Genomic DNA, 21191 nt, shown 5'->3' with positions numbered 1-21191 from the left:
TGCTGTTTCACGGGATACCGAGGGACCTGGGAGGACGAGATCGGGGGAGGAATTAGAGGAGGAGGAGAGTCTATGAAGGGAATGCGGTATCCCCAACGAAGCACCCTTATGGTCCATTGCATGGCCCCCATAGCTTTCCAACTCCTCCAACTCCCCTGCAGGCACCCCCCTACACATTGCGAGGGGGGAGTCGAGACCCTATTTCTGTCTAGGGTTCCTCCCTCTGCCTTTAGCCTTAGGAGGAGCCGACTTTCTTCTGCCCATAGGTTTGGGTGTAAAAGAGGGGCGGCTGAGGTTCTTGGCTGGCAGTGGAGATGCGGTTGTTGCCTTGGGTTGTGGAGTTGGCTGCTGTTGCATTGGACGAAAGGAAGCAGCCTTTTGCATTGCAGTGTCCTGTGTCTCCTTCCTCCAAGTCTCTAAGGTGGAGGAGACAGCTTGTCTAGAGAGGAGGAGAGGTTGTAGGAGATCAGAGTTCCTAAACTCAGATTTCTCAGATTTTCCGATGCTCCTATGCAGTCTGGAGACTACCGATTCCCTCCTTTTGAGAATCCAGTTGCCCCACATCGTTGCAGCCGTAGCAGATAGAAAGTCCATTGTCTTGGCCCCAGCAGCCAAGACTTCCTGCAGAGACTGCATGGAATTTTGGTTTGAAAGGTCCTCGTGACTTGCAAGGTAGCCCACTGGGCCAGACCATGTGTCAAACCAGGATAGTGCCTCTAGAAGAGACATTGACGCTGCTTCCATTGTCGAGGCTTCTGCTGCGGTAAAGGAGACTGAAAGGGAAGAGAGTCTCTCTGCAGAGCAGCTAGGTGTAAGCCTTGCTGTGCGGGGATCAAGTGTCAGAGGCGAAGGGTTGGCGTCTCTGACCTTGTAAAAGCGCCTTTGCCTCGAAAAAGGAAACTGCAGCATTTTATGGGATCCTTGAGACTTCAAGGAATTCGTTTCCCCCGAGACCGCCTGCGAGACCTTCCTCAGACGGCCTGCAGTGTGAATAGACCAGGGAAATTCAATTCTGGTCTTAGGGTTAGGTGGAGGACGACATAGTCTGTCTAAAGCTGGAGCGTCAGTATGACAAGGCGACAAGTGTAAATCTCCAAGACCTGATATATTACACATCGTTCTTAGAGGCCTCAGATAGGCGGACTCTAAGTCTTTTGATGGTTGTTCCTCCGAGGAATCCTCAGGTCGCACTAATTCCTCGTGAGGGAGGGCGGTAGAAGCCCGAATGTCTGAAGGTAACGGCGAGGTAACATACTCCATTGCTGACAATCCAGAGGAAGGCTGAGCGCTGGTTGATGGCACCGCGCGCGCAAGATCCTGCCTGAAAGTTGAAGGTTTAGGCGAAGGCGACCGAATTAACGGTACTGTCTCAATAAGAGAATGCATTGATCGGCGGCCTGGCCTTTCCCCTCTGTTCTCAGCCGGAGAGGAGAAGGGCTGAACCCCTGCGTCTTCTTCTGAAGTTCTTGCGAAGCCTATATTTCGTAATTCATTAGAAAGTACGGGAATGGGTGCTGTTCTGTCTGAAACGCGAGGGCGTGGAGAATGACCTCGCGCGGATATGTCCGGAGATTTGTGCTCTCTGAAGTTTGACGTATGGGAGCGCTCTCTCTCTGATGATACTAAGCGACGGCGAGAAGTGTTCTCTCTCGCCTTCCCAGCGCGAGCTGAGCTCCTCACGAAGAAATGTGAAGGAGAGGAATCGCGCTCAGTGTTCTCTTCCCTTGGTTGTGCTCTGGGGACGATCAGATTTAACCTCGCCCCAACGGCAGCGCTTATTGCTCTTGAGAGAACTCTCTCGTGAAGAAGAGCGCGAACGTCTCGTAGAGCTCTTCTTATAGCGCCTAGATGATTCCCCCGCGAGAGGAAGACGATCGCGAAGCCGAACGATAGCGCGAGGAAGTATTCCTCATGTTTGTGACGAAAGCGCTTATCGTGTATCGGCGAGACATTTCGTGAAGAGTTAGAAGGCGAGGAAGAACGAGAATGATGACGTCTCTTCCTATGTCGCCTCTCTCTCCGACGAGAATGTCTTGGCGAAGGAGAGCGAGCTCTCCTTTTCCTCTTCTCTCTTTCTCTCCTATTCTCTAAGGAGGACGAATACGACGAGGAGGAGGAGGAGGAGGAGGAATCACGATGATCACGCTTGCGACATTGTTTCGTCGTAATGCAAGCGAGGAGTGAAGTAGGCTCCGCAGGAGCTGACTTTATTACCTCCGCTGACACTTCAGCGGCCGCCGATTGAGCTGACGGGATATCGGCGAGGTCCGGAACTTCCGAGGGTTCCAAAACAGAAGGGACCTGAGGTAAAACTGTGCCTGCGAGGAACTGGTTCCACACCTCCACCGAAGGAGAACCAGGAAGTCCAAGGGCAGGCCATACCGCTCACACGTTATCTGGAATAGGAGCAGTAATAGAATTATTTCCGATGATGGATGAAACTATCCCACGGGGGGTGGGGGTGGGGGGGGGGGCGGGGGGGGGGCAACTTGATTCACCTGCCCCGGGGGAATGGGTGTTAAGTCAATGGTGCTGCTCTTCGTTGACTTCCCCCCGAAGGAAGGAGGCAAGGAAGAGTCTGAAGGAAGAGATCGAGGGGCAGAAGAAGAGGCCCGACACTCCTTACCTTTCGACGGCGAACCTGGAGGTAACGAATCCTTCTTGGATTTCTTCTTCTTCCTTTTCATGAACTTATCCCACTGCGTAGGCAACCATTCCTTACATACTTGGCAGGGGGAGCCTTCAGTACACCTATGACCTCTGCATGAAGGGCATAGGGAATGAGGATCCACCTCCGGTGGTGACATAAATGTGCCACAAGATTTCGGAGGAATCCCGGGACACTTTCTCAAATTAGAGGACATCACATCTACTTAAAGAGAAAAAAGAAAAAGTTAATGAAAAAAAAAAACACACTTAAAGAAAGGCTAGTCTGCCAGTCAAACAAAAGCGGGAGCAGCGGTGTTACCACTGCGATGGCTAGAATTCGATTGAAGGTACTCAGTAGCTACCGGCCGGCAGTCCCCCACCGCCAACAGGTGGATAACTACCGGCCCGGTCGTTAACGACCTTGTTAAGGTTTTCTGCCGTATTTTCCAGCTCGCGCTAGAATATCTCCTATAGTAAAGAATGAGGGTTTGTATTTAGTGTAGGAACAAATATCTTTCGCAAAATTGGGGTCCACTGAAAAAAAATCCAGCCGTCACCCTATTCAGTAACTATATACCAATTTCTAGTCTAGACCTCTCTATGCATTCACCCCATCATTTATTGCACTTTTTAATATATACATGTGACACCATAGACCCTATGCATATGATTAACACCTAGATTTCCCTTTGCAAATACAGGTATGCTTTATCCTAACGTTTTCTTAGCCTTCACGCATTCCATTTTTGGGGTAACTAGTGCCATTATATGAACTGATCAGGAACACAATTCCTTAGATCCAATTCCCTAGATTCAACTACCCTTTCTCTCATCTAGAATTTCTTTGTTAATTTCAATACACTGACTCCTTCACTTGTGTGAATCTTCAGCTATTGCCTGACACCAAATAGTTCTCAAAAACATAAAAAACATAAGATACAAACACTTAACAATTTAATAAACCAATACTTCCTGACTGCTATCATTTACCTATGTTTTAAGTATTTCATTATATTCATGTTCACTCCTAACTCTACTTTCATTTTCAAAAATTTTATTCTCCCGTAATTACTTTTATTCTAGACTATACATCTTTAACTAAGTTTTTGTACAACCTATTTTAACTTCAATCTAAATATATAATTTAATTCCCTTCTATAAATAACCTTTCATTTATCAATTTTCATAGACTCTTCTTGTTATTCCAATACCATTAGAGTATCTTTACTTTAAATAGAAGTGGAAAATTTGGAAAACGCGGTCGCAAGCACACGCCCAAAATTGATAGGATCTTACATTCCTATACTAGCGACCTTACTCATACTTGTATTGTATCCCTTATAAAATTTTAGATAAGCTAAGGAATTGCAGTATTCTATCTTACATATTCTAACATATACAATATGTTAATATAGTAAGTTATTATCTCTCCTATAATTCGAAATCCAAAAAATGTTATTATGATATCTCTTATAAATTCAACATAAATTTTTCCTAACTATACAAACCTTAGATCTTCACTATGTATACATGTTTTCAGCGTTGCTGGAATCTAACCATAAACTTTTACATGAGGTGCCACCTTGGAGGAAAAAAACTGGAGATGCCCTGACCCGGATTAGGTGAAGCCAGGCTTTACCAGTCAGACTGTTAAACTGACAGTTCTCGATTCCCAAGTTAATCTCCAACAGTGTACTGGGACTTAGGAGTCAGTTCTATTCAGACCTTTGTTTATAGACGGCAAACTATTTCCTTGTGCTTTTTATTATTTTACCTCCCGCACACACATACTCAACCAGTAAGATCTCTCACTTTGATTGCAGACAGATCTGCTTTGGGAGATGCGGGATGGCGGGAGTAGTTTAAGTAATGATTTGTCCTGGGGGCTGGGACTTTAAAGTCTAAGAGCCGCGTTCGGGGCGAAAGTTACGGATAATCTGATGAGGTAGAATTCAGGTTTGTATAGTAAAGAAAGACACAAATGACTTTCAAGTTTGTTATTTGTTCTTATACAAATAGAAACCCTTTGCTCAGTAATATGGAGACTCGTACTTAGGTGGGTGGAAGTCCAAATTTCAGCTGGCTGGAAAATTTGACATGGGGTACTGCTTTGAAAAAAAGAAGGAAAAAACCAAAGTTTGTAAACTCTCGGCCTGGTAAAGCTTGAAAGTTTGACAGCCTGGGCAATTATGGTGAAGGCGTGGAAACACACTGTGACTTAGCCAGCTAAGAGTAAAGAGTAATATTGACCACCTTTAAACTTAAACCAGACAAAGCCTAACATTCCTTCGTAGGGAGATGGGGGATATTACAAAATATATTAAAAATTTCACACCACACAAGTAAAAATGGCTGTTACCTGCAGTCAGAGGTAGGCCAGCGTTCACCACACAAGTAAAAATGGCTGTTACCCTCAGTCAGAGGTAGGCCAGCGTTCACCACACAAGTAAAAATGGCTGTTACCTGCAATCAGAGGTAGGCCAGCGTTCAGAGTCCTCAGGACGCTGTGCCCCAAGAGAGGGGAAGATCAATGAACAAAAGGCCAATCATTATATTACTTCATCCTAGACTGATAACAGGTAACATTCGCCCTCGACAGAATACTACTAGTTCTGTAAGGGAGATGAATTAGCTAAACAACCTCTAAAAGCTTTTCCTTCATGGGGGAACCTGAAAGTTCCAAAGGAAGGTCACAAATGACACAAGGCGTCAAAAGAGGTAAACTCCCCGCGAAGGTTGTCCATGGGTTAAAGGGTCATCACTGACCAGATCACCCTATGGAGGAAGCCGAATGAGAAGTCAGCAGGAAGAGTACGAGACATTGGAGAAAGAAGTTGTTCTTATACAAATAGAAACCCTTTGCTCTGTAATATGGAGACTCGTACTTAGGTGGGTGGAAGTCCAAATTTCAACTGGCTGGAAAATTTGACATGGGGTACAGCTCTGAAAAAAAAGAAAGGGAAAAAAAAGAAAGGGAAAAAAAAGTTTGTAAACTCTCGGCCTGATAAAGCTTGAAAGTTTGACAGCCTGGGCAATTATGGTGAAGGCGTGGAAACACAATATGACTTAGCCAGCGAAGAGTAAAGAGTAATATTAACCACCTTTAAACTTAAACTAGACAAAACCTAACATTCCTTCGTAGGGAGATGGGGGATATTACAAAATATATTAAAAATTTCACACCACACAAGTAAAAATGGCTGTTACCTGCAGTCAGAGCTAGGCCAGCGTTCACCACACAAGTAAAAATGGCTGTTACCTGAAGTCAGAGGTAGGCCAGCGTTCACCACACAAGAAAAATGGCTGATACCTGCAGTCAGAGGTAGGCCAGCGTTCAGAGTCCTCAGGACGCTGTGCCCCAAGAGAGGGGAAGATCGATGAACAAAAGGCCAATCATTATATTACTTCATCCTAGACTGATAACAGGTAACATTCGTCCTCGACAGAATACTACTAGTTCTGTAAGGGAGATGAATTAGCTTAACAACCTCTAAAAGCTTTTCCTTCATGGGGGAACCTGAAAGCCCCAAAGGAAGGTCACAAATGACACAAGGTGTCAAAAGAGGTAAACTCCCCGCGAAGGTTGTCCGTGGGTTAAATGGTCATCACTGACCAGATCGCCCTATGGAGGAAGCCGAATGAGAATAGTCAGCAGGAAGAGTACGAGACACTGGAGAAAGAAGTTGTTCTTATACAAATACAAACCCTTTGCTCTGTAATATGGAGACTCGTACTTAGGTGGGTGGAAGTCCAAATTTCAACTGGCTGGAAAATTTGACATGGGGTACTGATTTGAAAAAAAGAAAGGAAAAAAAAAAGTTTGTAAACTCTCGGCCTGGTAAAGCTTGAAAGTTTGACAGCCTGGGCAATTGTGGTGAAGGCGTGGAAACACACTGTGACTTAGCCAGCGAAGAGTAAAGAGTAATATTAACCACCTTTAAACTTAAACTAGACAAAGCCTAACATTCCTTCGTAGGGAGATGGGGGATATTACAAAATATATTAAAAATTTCACACCACACAAGTAAAAATGGCTGTTACCTGCAGTCAGAAGTAGGCCAGCGTTCACCACACAAGTAAAAATGGCTGTTACCTGCAGTCAGAGGTAGGCCAGCATTCACCACACAAGTAAAAATGGCTGATACCTGCAGTCAGAGGTAGGCCAGCGTTCACGACACAAGTAAAAATGGCTGTTACCTGCAGTCAGAGGTAGGCCAGCGTTCAGAGTCCTCAGGACGCTGTGCCCCAAGAGAGGGGAAGATCAATGAACAAAAGGCCAGTCATTATATTACTTCATCCTAGACTGATAACAGGTAACATTCGCCCTCAACAGAATACTACTAGTTCTGTAAGGGAGATGAATTAGCTAAACAACCACTAAAAGCTTTTCCTTCATGGGGGAACCTGAAAGCCCCAAAGGAAGGTCACAAATGACACAAGGCGTCAAAAGAGGTAATCTCCCCGCGAAGGTTGTCCGTGGGTTAAATGGTCATCACTGACCAGATCGCCCTATGGAGGATGCCGAATGAGAAGTCATCAGGAAGAGTACGAGACATTGGAGAAAGAAGTTGTTCTTATACAAATAGAAACCCTTTGCTCTGTAATATGGAGACTCGTACTTAGGTGGGTGGGAGTCCAAATTTCAACTGGCTGGAAAATTTGACATGGGGTACTGCTTTGAAAAAAAGGGAAAAAAAGTTTGTAAACTCTCGGCCTGGTAAAGCTTGAAAGTTTGACAGCCTGGGCAATTATGGTGAAGGCGTGGAAACACACTGTGACTTAGCCAGCTAAGAGTAAAGAGTAATATTAACCACCTTTAAACTTAAACTAGACAAAGCCTAACATTCTTTCGTAGGGAGATGGGGGATATTACAAAAATATTAAAAATTTCACACCACACAAGTAAAAATGGGTGTTACCTGCAATCAGAGGTAGGGCAGCGTTCACCACACAAGTAAAAATGGTTGTTACCTGCAGTCTTTCGTAGGGAGATGGGGGATATTACAAAAATATTAAAAATTTCACACCACACAAGTAAAAATGGCTGTTACCTGCAATCAGAGGTAGGGCAGCGTTCACCACACAAGTAAAAATGGCTGTTACCTGCAGTCAGAGGTAGGCCAGCGTTCACCACACAAGTAAAAATGGCTGATACCTGCAGTCAGAGGTAGGCCAGCATTCACCACACAAGTAAAAATGGCTGTTACCTGCAGTCAGAGGTAGGCCAGCGTTCACCACACAAGTAAAAATGGCTGATACCTGCAGTCAGAAGTAGGCCAGCATTCACCACACAAGTAAAAATGGCTGTTACCTGCAGTCAGAGGTAGGCTAGCGTTCACCACACAAGTAAAAATGGCTGATACCTGCAGTCAGAGGTAGGCCAGCGTTCACCACACAAGTAAAAATGGCTGTTACCTGCAGTCAGAGGTAGGCCAGCGTTCAGAGTCCTCAGGACGCTGTGCCCCAAGAGAGGGGAAGATCAATGAACAAAAGGCCAGTCATTATATTACTTCATCCTAGACTGATAACAGGTAACATTCGCCCTCGACAGAATACTACTAGTTCTGTAAGGGAACTGAATTAGCTAAACAACCACTAAAAGCTTTTCCTTCATGGGGGAACCTGAAAGTTCCAAAGGAAGGTCACAAATGACACAAGGCGTCAAAAGAGGTGACCTCCCCGCGAAGGTTGTCCGTGGGTTAAATGGTCATCACTGACCAGATCGCCCTATGGAGGAAGCCGAATGAGAAGAGTCAGCAGGAAGAGTACGAGACACTGGAGAAAGAAGTTGATATTCATTCGACATTGCGGATAACCCTGAGGGAGAAGATCCCTTTTTGACTGCTCCCACTGGGAGGATGTCTTTTAGCCGTCACTACTTCTTCCTTTGCCTACCGTACCGCTCTCACTGGGAGGATGACCACTCCCAATACTTGTTGCATGGAGAAGCCTGTTTGGAGTAGTGTCCTCTGCAAACAGGACTAAATCAGCGAAGATCTGTCTCCAAACTCGACATAAATGTGCGGCTTATGCCAGGGTAAATCCATATGGTTGCAAGCCTCACAGATCACAAAGAGAGCGAAAGAGAAATTTTCAGGTTTAAGGCCAGATGATAAGGTTAATCGGAGAGGGAGATGGCAAGTCTTCACTCTACAGAGCCAAAAACAAAAGTCAAGCTTTTCCTCCAAGGCTGCAAGGGTTAGTAAGTGGGGGTGGTAAGTCAACCTCGTAGGTGAGTCAACTTGGAGGAAAAATAATCCCCCCACCCCGCTACCTAGCAGAGAGTTGTTGACACCTCGCATAGAAGTTTATGGCTAGATTCCAGCTACGCTGAAAACATATATCCATAGTAATGAGCAAAGTGTTTGCATATAAATTTAAAATCAGATGTTTTGCATTAACTCAAAAAGATTTCAGGATATTTAGGACATTTTGAAAGCAGGATTGAAGGGCTACACGAGAATTACATATCTTGAACTCTATAGCTACAGAAGTTCTTTTTATACACAGTAAATAAATAAATACTTAAAACTAATCTTAATCTCATTCTCATCAATTGCATGGCTTTAATCAATGAACAGTTTATAAAATTTTCCTCACCATGAATTTTATGAACATATTGATATCAGAAAAGGAAAACTTTCTAATGTGAACTACAAAAAAAAACTAGCTAATATGTCATTAAGGTGAATTTTGCGTATGGTAGAATAATAGGCTACTATGAAACACATTACTATAACTCTATCAACCTACTGCCAAATGCAAATTTAAAATAAAAATCTGATATTCTCTCTAATAATTGAAATAAACAAATGAAAACTCCAAGTAATTAACTTTTCGATTAATTGAAATATTACACTTCCAATTAGTTACCCTTTGAATTATGTTGCCACATTCGATTCTTTAACATTAATTATCCTAAATACCCTATATTGTTTACCAAAAAACCTGAGTTATATAAATAGCATGGAATTTTCAGAATTAAAAAATAAAGAATTTGGCATTATTTAGAATTACAGCTATTTTGTAATTGAGAACTTATTTTCATGGATGCAAATACATTGATGAGAATGAGATTCAATCATGAGGCTCTAAGTGTAAAGACACAAGTTATCTAGAGACAAATTGAAACAAGTAGTTAATGGTGGATACAAATTCATCTTATAGGAATTATGTCAACCTAATTAAAATGATATATCGAATTCAATAAAAATCTTGAAGTAATTAAAATGTAAAATCAAACGGTCTGTAATATCATGATAGCATTACTTTTAAAAACTACCCTCATTAAAAAATTAACCAGTAAAAGACACTTAGAGCCTCATTGCAACACGTTTGTACGAAAATATTTCTAAAATTAGGAACCATCCCTATACTAGAAAGCTAAAATGTCTAAAAATAATGTGAATTTTTCTTCCAGACTATTAGGTCTGATGCTCATCAAGAGCCAGTCATTGCATTCAAGGAGGCAGCCAAGTTCAATCTGAAAGAAAGTAAAAGAAAAAAGAAAGTTAATTTACTCCACCAATAACAGGAGATATATGTATTTTTTTTTTTACAGAACTTCAGCATTTGTACCTATCAAAAAATTAATCAAAATTGGCTATAAATTCTAGGTATCTTTTCTTTTAATTAGGTTAAAAGATTTTTTTTAAGATTAAATTAGACATGCTCACCAAAACTTAATTTTATAAAACACAAAACAACTTGTACTTCACAAATTCATCAGTCATATTACGCCAAAATTCATGGTATTAAATGTCTACAGAAAGAATTTTACTTTATGTAGTCCATATTCATGGTATCAAATGTCTAAATAAAGTCTTATTTTACTTTTTTATGTAGAGGATAACGTGCAATCCTTCATACATTCACCGTATACCCACCAGCTACAGCTATAGAAGAGAGACTGAGAAAGCAGATGATGGATATGATTATGAGTATGGGTATATGTATGCAATTAGTGGGAGTTGGTGAGAATCCCATATCATATGGTCAATTTACAATATAGGTGGGCAGTTAAAAACCTAAAAGTCACATTTTGCTAATGCATGTCTGATGGTTGCAAACTGCAGGAGACCTTTTGTGAGCTGTATAGGTTAAGAGTCCAACAAGGAGGTAAGTCTCTTAGGATCACCCCTATACTGATCGATTTACACTGGCTGCCGACTAAAGCGAGAATTGAATCTAAAATATGTAAAATAACCCACCAAGTTATCAGAACCGGTCGTCCAAAATACTTAAGAGAATTGCTACATATTGCGCAGCCAACAAATCGTGTCGACACGAGAATAATTACAGATGGCTTCAAACTTTTGGAACCTAGATATATGTCTAATTCAGGCTCTAGAGCCTTTAAATATGCGGCCCCGAGACTATATAATATGCTCCCACGAAACGTTCGAATGATTGAAGACATTAAGGTTTTCAAGCGGAAACTGAAGACTTTCTTATTTCAAAAATCATACAACAGTGACGATTTAACAGTAAATGAACAATACGTGATCTGAAACCATAAATACTCTGAACGAACAAGGTAAAACGACAGCGGAGGCCCTGTATATAGTAGGGTTCTCCTGCTTTATGGGACCAGAAAAGCAGTCATCAAAGTAAAGTAAGTAGGCAGTTATTTGATGTAGTTGAAAATCCCCTATTTGTAAAACTAGATTTTTGTATTGGTTAATTCTTTAAAGTGTCGACTGACAGTTGCTATGAGACATATATGTCCTTAACTTCATTAAACAACATTTATTGAACTTGAACTTAAAATGATTTTACAATCACAAAGACCCAAAAACTTTTTCTTGCATACGCACCTAAGATGGAGCATTCAAAGACTCCGTATTGATTTAGTAATCTACAATATCCTAATAACATTACCATATGAAACTTTAATTTCTTCTTGAAGCAAATGTTTGACAAGAACAAACCATCACTCACCTCTGCTTGTTTGAGAAATGTAGAATTGAAGTATGGTGACTGCTAGCATGGCCATTTCTCTTGCATAAAAAATCTCTGGAGGTTCATCACCAGTATCATCATCATCATCATCATGGTATGTAGTTGGGAGATCATCCAGTCAGGCCTCATTTGGCCCATCTTGTGAAACCCATGCGACTGTTACACCCATTTACCAGCCTCAGTTCGTAGTTTTCTTGATAAAATTTTCTCTACGTCCATTTTTTTTTCAAATTTGAAAGTTTATTGCAAATGCTCTCAATTTTATCTAGAGGTTACGGCGCATCACTTTTTAAAGTTCTTTTTGCTGTGTATTTGAGGGCTTCTTTTAATTTTTTTTTGTATGTTCATCTCCATTACTTTGTCTGGGTTGTATCTTTACCTCCATTGCCTTCTCTAGGTTGTATCTTGAACTCCATTACTTCTCTAGGTTGTATTTTCACCTCCATTACTTGTCTAGGTTATATCTCCACCTCCAATGCTTTGTCTAGGTGGCATCTTCACTTCCATTGCCTTATCTTAGTTGTATTTTTTACCTCCAATGCCTTGTCTAAGTTGTATTTTTACCTCCATTGCCTTGTCTAAGTTGCATTTTTACCTTCATTGTCTCGTCTAGGTGGTATCTTCACCTCCTGCCTTGTCTAGGTGGTAACTTAACCTCCATTGCCTTGTCTACGTTGTATCTTTACCTCCATTGCCTTGTCTAGGTGATATCTTCATCTCCTGCCTTGTCTAGGTGGTATGTTCACCTCCATTGCCTTGTCTAAGTTGTATCTTTACCTCCATTGCCTTGTTTAGGTTGTATCTTCACCACATTTACTTGTCTACTAGGTGGTATCTTCACCTCCATTACTTGTCTAGGTTATACCTTCACCTACAATGCCTTATCTAAGTGGTATCTTCACCTCCATTACTTGTCTAGGTTGTATTTTTGCCTCCATTGCCTTTTCTAGGTGGTATCTACACCTCCATTACTTGTCTAGGTTGTATCTTCACCTCCATTACTTGTCTGGGTTGTGTCTTTACCTCCATTGCCTTATCTAGGTGGTATCTTCACCTCCATTACTTGTCTATGTTGTATCTTCAACTCCATTGCCTTATTTAGGTGGTATCTTCATCTCCATCACTTGTCTAGGTAGTATTTTCACCTCCATTGCATTGCCTAGGTGGTATCTTCACTTCCATTGCCTTGTCTAGGTTGTAGCTTCACCTCCATTGCTTTGTCTTGGTTGTATCTTCACTTCCATTACTTGTATGGGTTGTATCTTCACCTCCATTGCCTTGTCTATGTGGTATCTTCACTTCCATTACTTGTCTGGGTTTTATCTCCACCTCCATTGCTATGTCTAGGTTGTATCTTCACCTCCACTGGCTTGTCTAGGTGGCATCTTCACCTTCGTTGCTTTGTCTAGGTTGCACCTTTACGTCCATTGCCTTATATAGGTGGTATCTTCAGCTCTATTACTTCTGTAGGTTGTAACTTCCCTTCCTCAACTTTGCCTAGGTTGTATCTTCACCTCCAAGGGTAGATTGTATATTCATCTGCATTGCTGTGTAGGTTGTATTTTCAGCTTTATTGCTTTGTCTAGGTGGTATCCTCACCTCCATTACTTCTCTAGGCTGTAACTTCTCTTCCTCAAGTTTGTCTAGGTTGTATCTTCACCTCCAGGGGTAGATTGTATATTCATCTGCATTGCTCTGTGTAGGTTGTATTTTCACCATTATTGCTCTGTCTAGGTGGTATCCTCACTTACATTACTTCTCTAGGTTGTAACTTACCCTCCTTAACTTTGTCTAGGTTGTTTTTTCACCTCCAGGGGTAGATTGTATCTTCTTCTGCACTGCTCTGTGTAGGTTGTATTTTCACCTTTATTGCTCTGTCTAGGTGGTATCCTCACTTCCATTACTTCTCTAGGTTGTAACTTACCCTCCTTAACTTTGTCTAGGTTGTTTTTTCACCTCCAGGGGTAGATTGTATCTTCTTCTGCACTGCTCTGTGTAGGTTGTATTTTCACCTGTATTGCTTTGTCTAGGTTGTATCTTCATCTCCATTACTTTGTCTAGGTTTTATTTTCACCTCAATTGCCTTGTCTAGGTTGTATCTTCACCTTCATTATTTTGTCTAAGTTGCATCTTCACGTCCATTACTTTGTCTAGGTGGTATCTTCACCTCCACTACTTTGTCTAGGTTGCATCTTTACTTCCATTGCCTTATCTAGATTGTATCTTCACCTCCATTGCCTTGTCTAGGTTGTATCCTCACCTCCATTACTTCTCTAGGTTGTAACTTCTCTTCCTCAACTTTGTCTAGGTTGTATCTTCACCTCCAGGGGTAGATTGTATCTGCATCTGCACTGCTCTGTGTAGGTTGTATTTTCACCTTTATTGCTTTGTCCTAGCTGTATCTTCATCTCCATTACTTTGTCTAGGTTGTATCTTCACCTCCACTGCCTTGTCTATGTTGTATCTTCTCCTCCATTACTTTGTCTAGGTTGCATCCTTACTTCCATTGCCTTATCTATGTGGTATCTTCACCTCCATTGCCTTGTCTAGATTGTATCTTGACCTCCATTACTTTGTCTAAGTTGTATCTTCAAGTCCATTACTTTGTCTAAGTTGTATCTTCATCTCCATTAATTTGTCTAGGTTTTATCTTCACCTCCATTGCCTTGTCCATGTTGTATCTTCACCTCCGTTACTTTTTCTAAGTTGTATCTTCATCTACATTACTTTGTATAGGTTGTATTTTCACTTCCATTGCCTTGTCTAGGTGGTATCTTCACCTCCATTACTTTGTCTAGGTTGCATCTTTACTTCCATTGCCTTATCTAGGTGATACCTTCACCTCTATTACTTTATCTAGGTGGCATCTTCACCTCCATTACTTTGTTTAGGTTGCATCTTTACTTCCATTGCCTTATATAGGTGGTATCTTCCCCTCCATTACTTTTTTCTAGGTTGCTTCTTACTTCCATAGCCTTATATAGGTGGTATCTTCACCTCCATTACTTTTTATATGTTGTATCTTCACCTACATTGCCTTGTCTAGGTTGTATTTTCACCTCCATTACTTTGTCTAGGTTGCATCCTTACTTCCATTGCCTTATATAGGTGGTATCTTCACCTCCATTACTTTGTATAGGTTGTATCTTCACCTCCATTACTTTGTCTAGGTTGCATCTTTACTTCCATTGCCTTATCTAGGTGATACCTTCACCTCTATTACTTTATCTAGGTGGCATCTTCACCTCCATTACTTTGTTTAGGTTGCATCTTTACTTCCATTGCCTTATATAGGTGGTATCTTCCCCTCCATTACTTTTTTCTAGGTTGCTTCTTACTTCCATAGCCTTATATAGGTGGTATCTTCACCTCCATTACTTTTTATATGTTGTATCTTCACCTACATTGCCTTGTCTAGGTTGTATTTTCACCTCCATTACTTTGTCTAGGTTGCATCCTTACTTCCATTGCCTTATATAGGTGGTATCTTCACCTCCATTACTTTGTATAGGTTGTATCTTCACCTCCATTGCCTTGTCTAGGTTGTATCTTCACCTCCATTACTTTGTCTAGGTTGCATCCTTACTTCCATTGCCTTATCTAGGTGGTATCTTCACCTCCATTACTTTGTCTAGGTTGCATCTTTTCTTTCATTGCCTAGTCTAGGTGGTATCGCCTAGTCTAGGTGGTATCGCCTAGTCTAGGTGGTATTGCCTAGTCTAGGTGGTATCGCCTAGTCTAGGTGGTATCGCCTAGTCTAGGTATACTTCACCTCCATTACTTTGTCTAGGTTGCATCCTGACTTCCATTACTTTGTTTAAGTTGTATCTTCACCTCCATTGCTTTGTCTAGGTTGCATCTTTACTTCCATTGCCTAGTCCAGGTGGTATCTTCACCTCCATTACTTTGTCTAGTTTGCATCCTTACTTCCATTGTCTTATCTAGGTGACATCTTCACCTCCATTACTTTGTCTAGGCTGCATCTTCACTTCCATTGCCTAGTCTAGGTGGTATCTTCACCTCCATTACCTTGTCTAGGTTGTATCTTCACCTCCATTACTTTGTCTAGGTTGCATCTTTACTTCCATTACTTTGTCTATGTTGTATCTTTACCTCCGTTACTTTGTCTAAGTTGTATCTTCATCTCCATTACTTTGTCTAAGTTGTATATTCATCTCCATTACTTTGTATAGGTTGTATTTTCACCTGCATTGCCTTATCTAGTTAGTATCTTCACCTACATTACTTTGTCTAGGTTGCATCCTTATTTCCATTGCCTTATCTAGGTGGTATCTTCACCTCCATTACTTTGTCTAGATTGTATCTTTACTTCCATTGCCTAGTCTAGGTTGTATCTTCACCTTCATTAGTTTGTCTAGGTTGTATCTTCACCTCCATTGCCTTGTCTAGGTTGTATCTTCACCTCCATTACTTCTCTAGGTTATAAATTCCCTTCCTTAACTTTGAGTAGGCTGTATCTTTACCTTCATCACTTCTCTAGGTTGTAACTTACTTCCTAAACTTAGTCTAGGTTATATCTTCACCTTCAGGGGTATATTGTATCTTCATCTGCACTGCTCTGTGTAGGTTGCATTTTCATCTTTATTGCTTTGTCTAGGTTGTATTTTCCCCTTTTATTACTTTGTCTAAGTTGTATCTTCACCTCCATTACTTTGTTTAGATTGCATCTTTACTTCCATTGATCTGTCTAGGTGGCATCTTCACCTCCATTACTTCTCTAAGTTGTAACTTACCCTCCTACTTTTTTCTAGGTTGTAGCTTGACCTGCATTACTTCTCTAGGTTGTAGCTTGACCTGCATTACTTCTCTAGGTTGTAACTCCCCTTCCTCAACTTTGTCTAGGTTGTATCTTCACCTCCAGGGGTAGATTGTATCTTCATCTGCATTGCTCTGTGTAGGTTGTATTTTCACCTTTATTGCTTTGTCTAGGTTGTATCTTCATCTCCATTACTTTGTCTATGTTCATTTATATAGTCATGTCTTCAGTGGAACAAGTTTCGTTCCTCTCTGCTTGAATTTTAGCAATACAATACTTTCATCATTCATTGCAGCATCATCTTTGCACACTTTACCTTGGCGAATTTTCCATTTTCATGTAAATTACAGTAGGTTGACCATGATACCAGTCACCAGTTGAGATACTACCGCCAGTGTTATTAGATCCTTTGAATGGCCAGATAGTACTACGCTGGATCAATCTCTTGTATAGCTCCTTTTTCTTTATTTTTTCTATGCATATATAGAATAGTCTGGCCTATTTTTTACACACTCTCCTCTTTCCTCATATACTTGACTACACTAAGATTAGATTAAAGTTCTTCTTCACAGAAGAGATTAACTACTGCACTGTAATTGTTCAGTGGCTACTTTCCTCTTGGTAAGGGTAGAAGAGAGACTTTCGCTATGGTAAGAGGCTCTTCTAAGAAAAGGACACTCCAAAATTAAACCATTGTTCTCTGGTCTTTGGTAGTGTCATAGCCTCTGTACCATGGTCTTCCACTGTCTTGGGTTAGAGTTCTCTTGCTTACGGGTACATTCAGACATACTATCTTATGTTTCCTTATTTCCTTTCCTCACTGGGTTATTTTCAGTGTTGGAGTCCTTGGGCTTTTGGCATCCAGTTTCCCTGTGCTTTTCCTCTATTTGGTATATTCCTCTATAGGGTCATCAGAATGTCTAACTGCTGTCTCCTTATTTAAAGGTTTAAAGGTTACTCATGAATGGCAGAGGCAATGGACAGTGACATTGCCCTATCAAGCAAGACAATGCACTAGACTCTGACCATGTATACTGTACATTAGATCAGCGCCCAAAGCCCCTCTCCACTCAAGCTAGGACCAAGGAGGGCCAGGCAATGGCTGCTGATGACTCGGCAGATAGACATATAGGCTCCTCCAAAACACCTACTGTATGCTTACAAGGATGGTGAGATTCCAGCGACCAAAGGAACTAACGAGTTTGAGAGGGACTCGAACCCCAGTCTGGCGTTCACCAGTTAGGGATGTTACCACATTGGCCACCACAATCCTTGTAGTAAATTATCTGGTTTTAAAACTGTATTTACTTGTTTGCATTTAGCTTCCTTCTTTATATTTAGATATGAGCATTTTCGATGAACGTCTCCAGCATTTAATCCAAGTCATTTTCATTCTTCTTTGGGGGCTGACTTGCAACAAACTTCACATTCTTCAGATCTAAAGATGTCTATGACTTTTCTATATGTTTGCAGTCTTTAATGATACTTCAGTTTCTACCTTTTGATTGAGTTACTCGTATAACAAAGTTGTTTCCATTATAGTAACCCTGGTGCTTCTTATCTTTATTTCGTTTCCATATTTCCATAATAGTTTCCACTTTTTTTTATTTTGAACTGCCGAAAAAAGGGGCACTTCTGCACAACGGCACCACTGAATATTCGAGCAGAGCATCTGTAGAGGAAAAATAATATTAGGAACGAATATGAGAGAGAGAGAGAGAGAGAGAGAGAGAGAGAGAGAGAGAGAGAGAGAGAGAGAGAGAGAGAGAGAGAGAGTTTCTTTACATGCACATTGGTAAGTGTAACTATTAACCCAATGCCCTTTATTTTCTAGGCCCAAACGAGAAAAACATTCAAGCACCTCCTTTCTTTCAACCCCCCCCCCACAAGAAGCCCTAATTGCTGTACATTTCTACTTAACCCCGAAGTACATAGTAAAATCAAGAGCTAAGTTCTTTTTTGTACAATTAGTTGGTATATTGAACAAAACAAACAAATGTTTAGATGTGTACTAACCTTTAAACCAACTGTTGATGAGATCTGCAACATTACAGCAGCTGATTTTACTGTTGAGCTGATTCTAGGCCTACGTAGGTTTCTTAAATACTCAATGAGCTGCTAAAACTGTAGTCACTTGCTAGGCCTGTCCATTGATGCTTACGGTGACGTCATTGGCTCCTGCTGTATCCAGAATATCTGTACAGTTACACATGTGTCTGACGTCAGTGTTTGTTCTTGTCTGTCTTTACAAACGGTATAATATCCAATCTTCGTATGAGCCAATTGCTGAAAATATAATAGATATTTTAATGGAAAAATCGTAAACCAACGTACCAAAAGATACATATGATTTTTTGCTTTATATTTATACAACCAATGAACCAACAACCATTTGCCATTGCTAAACAAAATTTGTAACATTCAACAATAACCTTCAGTTATGTAGTGCAATATGCAAAATGCCTCATAATGTATACAATAAATAAAATTTCTATTAAAATGAGTATTCACGAGTCAATATATTTTTGATGCAGAAACATATTTAGATAAATAGTAAAACATTACAATTGTAAATACAGTATTTGTAAAATAAAAAAAAAATTCATGTAAATATACTATGATGTATAGTTATAAATTATAAGATTGTAAATGTGTATTACCTAATATAAACAGTAAAAAAAAAAAAAATGGTTGAACGTGTAGGTCCTGTAGCTAGTAGGGTTTCCAAGATAGGGCCAGGAGAGCAGTACTTAAAAGTAAAGCAACCAAGGAAAACTGTGTCCACTGGGCATCTACCTAAGAGTAAATCCCATTTTTAATCATTCTAATAGGAAAACTTGTTATTAAAGGCCAATGTCCTTGTGGTGGCCGATGTGGTAACGTCCTTGCCTAGTGATCGCCAGTCTGGGGTTCGAGTCCCGCTCGTTAGTTTCTTTGTTCGCTGCAACTTCACCCTCCTTGTGAGCTAAGGATGGGGAGGGGGGGGGGGTTGAGGGAACCTACAGGTCTATCTGCTGAGTCATCAGCAGCCATTGCCTGGCCCTCTTTGGTCCTAGCTTTGGTGGAGAGGGGGCTTGGGCGCAGATCATATGTACAGTATACATGGTCAGTCTCTAGGGCATTGTCCTGCTCTATAGGGCGATGCCACTGTCCCTTGCCTCTGCCATGCATGAGCGGCCTTTAAACTTATTCTAATTTCATAGTTTACAGCGTGCTGCATTCGTTCGTTCGCTCGTTATTGATAGCTATACCTTATCGTGGTTTGTGGAATGAGCAGTTAAGATCTTATTAGCCTAAAATTTCTAAATATAATGATCATTTTAACGGATTATTATTATTATTATTATTATTACTTGCTAAGCTACAACCCTACTTGGAAAAGCAGGATGCTATAAGCTCAGGGGCCCCAACAGGGAAAAATAACCCATTGGGGAAGGAAACAAGGAAAAATAAAATATTTTAAGAGCAATAACACTAAAATAAATATTTCCTATATAAACTATAAAATCTTTAACAAAACAAGAAGAAAAAGAGAAATAAGATAGAATAGTGTGCCTGAGTGTACCCTCAAGCAAGAGAATATTGATAACAAATAAGTTTTAATAGATATTGATTTTTTTTTGTCTTATTTTCCTTAACTTTTCAATTTACATTAGGATATAATATTTTCCATAGCATTAAACTTTGCGGTTTGGCAACGAACATAACATACTGAATGACATTCCAACCCGTAAAAGATAGTAACAAAGTAGGGTAAAAATTACGGTCGCCTGTATTTTACTGAACTGCGGATGAGTAACAGTGTAGCTTATGCCAGTACAAGTTCTTGCTGCTTAACAGTGCGTTCTTCCACTCGATGTCAAGAATAGCAATAAGGTGGCAGCTTTCAAGAAAAACCTGAAGACTTATCTTTTTAGAAAGTGTTATAATAGTGACCTGAAAACTATTAAGCCTGAATACAAATGCTAGCGAAATAACTGATAACGATACAGAGCAAAATATTAACTGGAAAGAAATTATTTTCTCACACACCAAGGCCCGCCTGAACAGACCTTTAGTGTTTGATGGAGGGCGAGAAATAAACCCGTAAAAGTAAGTAAGTTCTGCAAGACAAATGCTGAATACATCACTTAGTTATATGTAAATAGGAAAGTGTGACACAGAACTATTCATCAATTGGAATTGTTTGGTACCCTTGAATATTTGACACCAATTTATGCCCAAATTAATCGTTTGCATAACCTTTCTTCTATGCTACTAACTCAGTTAGCCACGTCGAGCCAGACATTACTGCAGACTAGCCTACTCGCTAATATCTATAGACTAGTGTACGCGACCCGTCAAAAGGGACAGCTATTTTTCCCTGTTGGAGCCCTTGGGCTTATAGCATCTTGCTTTTCAAACTAGAGTTGTAGCTTAGCTTGTAATGATGATGATGATGATGATAATAACAGATATGAACACACGCAGATATGCGCGCTCACAGAGGTTCAACACCTCCCACCCCTCCCCTCTTCCCAACTACAACACGGCAGTTTCTGCAATTTGTGATAGATTGTGGTTTTCGAGTGTACCTCTCGGGGTACCCTCTCTCATCAGGGAATGACTTCTCTCTCTCTCTCTCTCTCTCAAACCTACCTGGACAAAGTACACATTCCCCCTCTCTCACTCGCTTCCAAAGCGAGAGAGAGAGAGAGAGAGAGAGAGGAGAGAGAGAGAGAATCATTGCTTTTACAGAAATTTCATATGAGAGAGAGAGAGAGAGAGAGAGAGAGAGAGAATCATTGCTTTTAAAGAAATTTTA

General features: G+C 40.7%; 1 long non-coding RNA gene across 1 annotated transcript in view; it reads right to left on the bottom strand.

Annotated features, from left to right (window-relative positions):
• Window positions 1-16990: 16990 nt before the first annotated feature.
• LOC137644810 (uncharacterized) overlaps window positions 16991-21191 on the bottom strand; it is a 6105-nt gene continuing 1904 nt past the window's right edge. The window contains exons 2-3 of the long non-coding RNA XR_011045191.1: window positions 18404-18673; window positions 16991-18059 (exon numbers count right to left, since the gene is read on the bottom strand). This is a non-coding gene — a long non-coding RNA (uncharacterized lncRNA). The remainder of the gene's footprint in view (window positions 18060-18403; window positions 18674-21191) is intronic.

Source organism: Palaemon carinicauda, chromosome 8 (genome assembly GCF_036898095.1).
Source record: "Palaemon carinicauda isolate YSFRI2023 chromosome 8, ASM3689809v2, whole genome shotgun sequence".
Lineage (NCBI taxonomy): Eukaryota > Metazoa > Arthropoda > Malacostraca > Decapoda > Palaemonidae > Palaemon > Palaemon carinicauda.
Note: the sequence above shows the minus strand (reverse complement) of the source record. Positions and strands in the feature narration are given on the sequence as shown.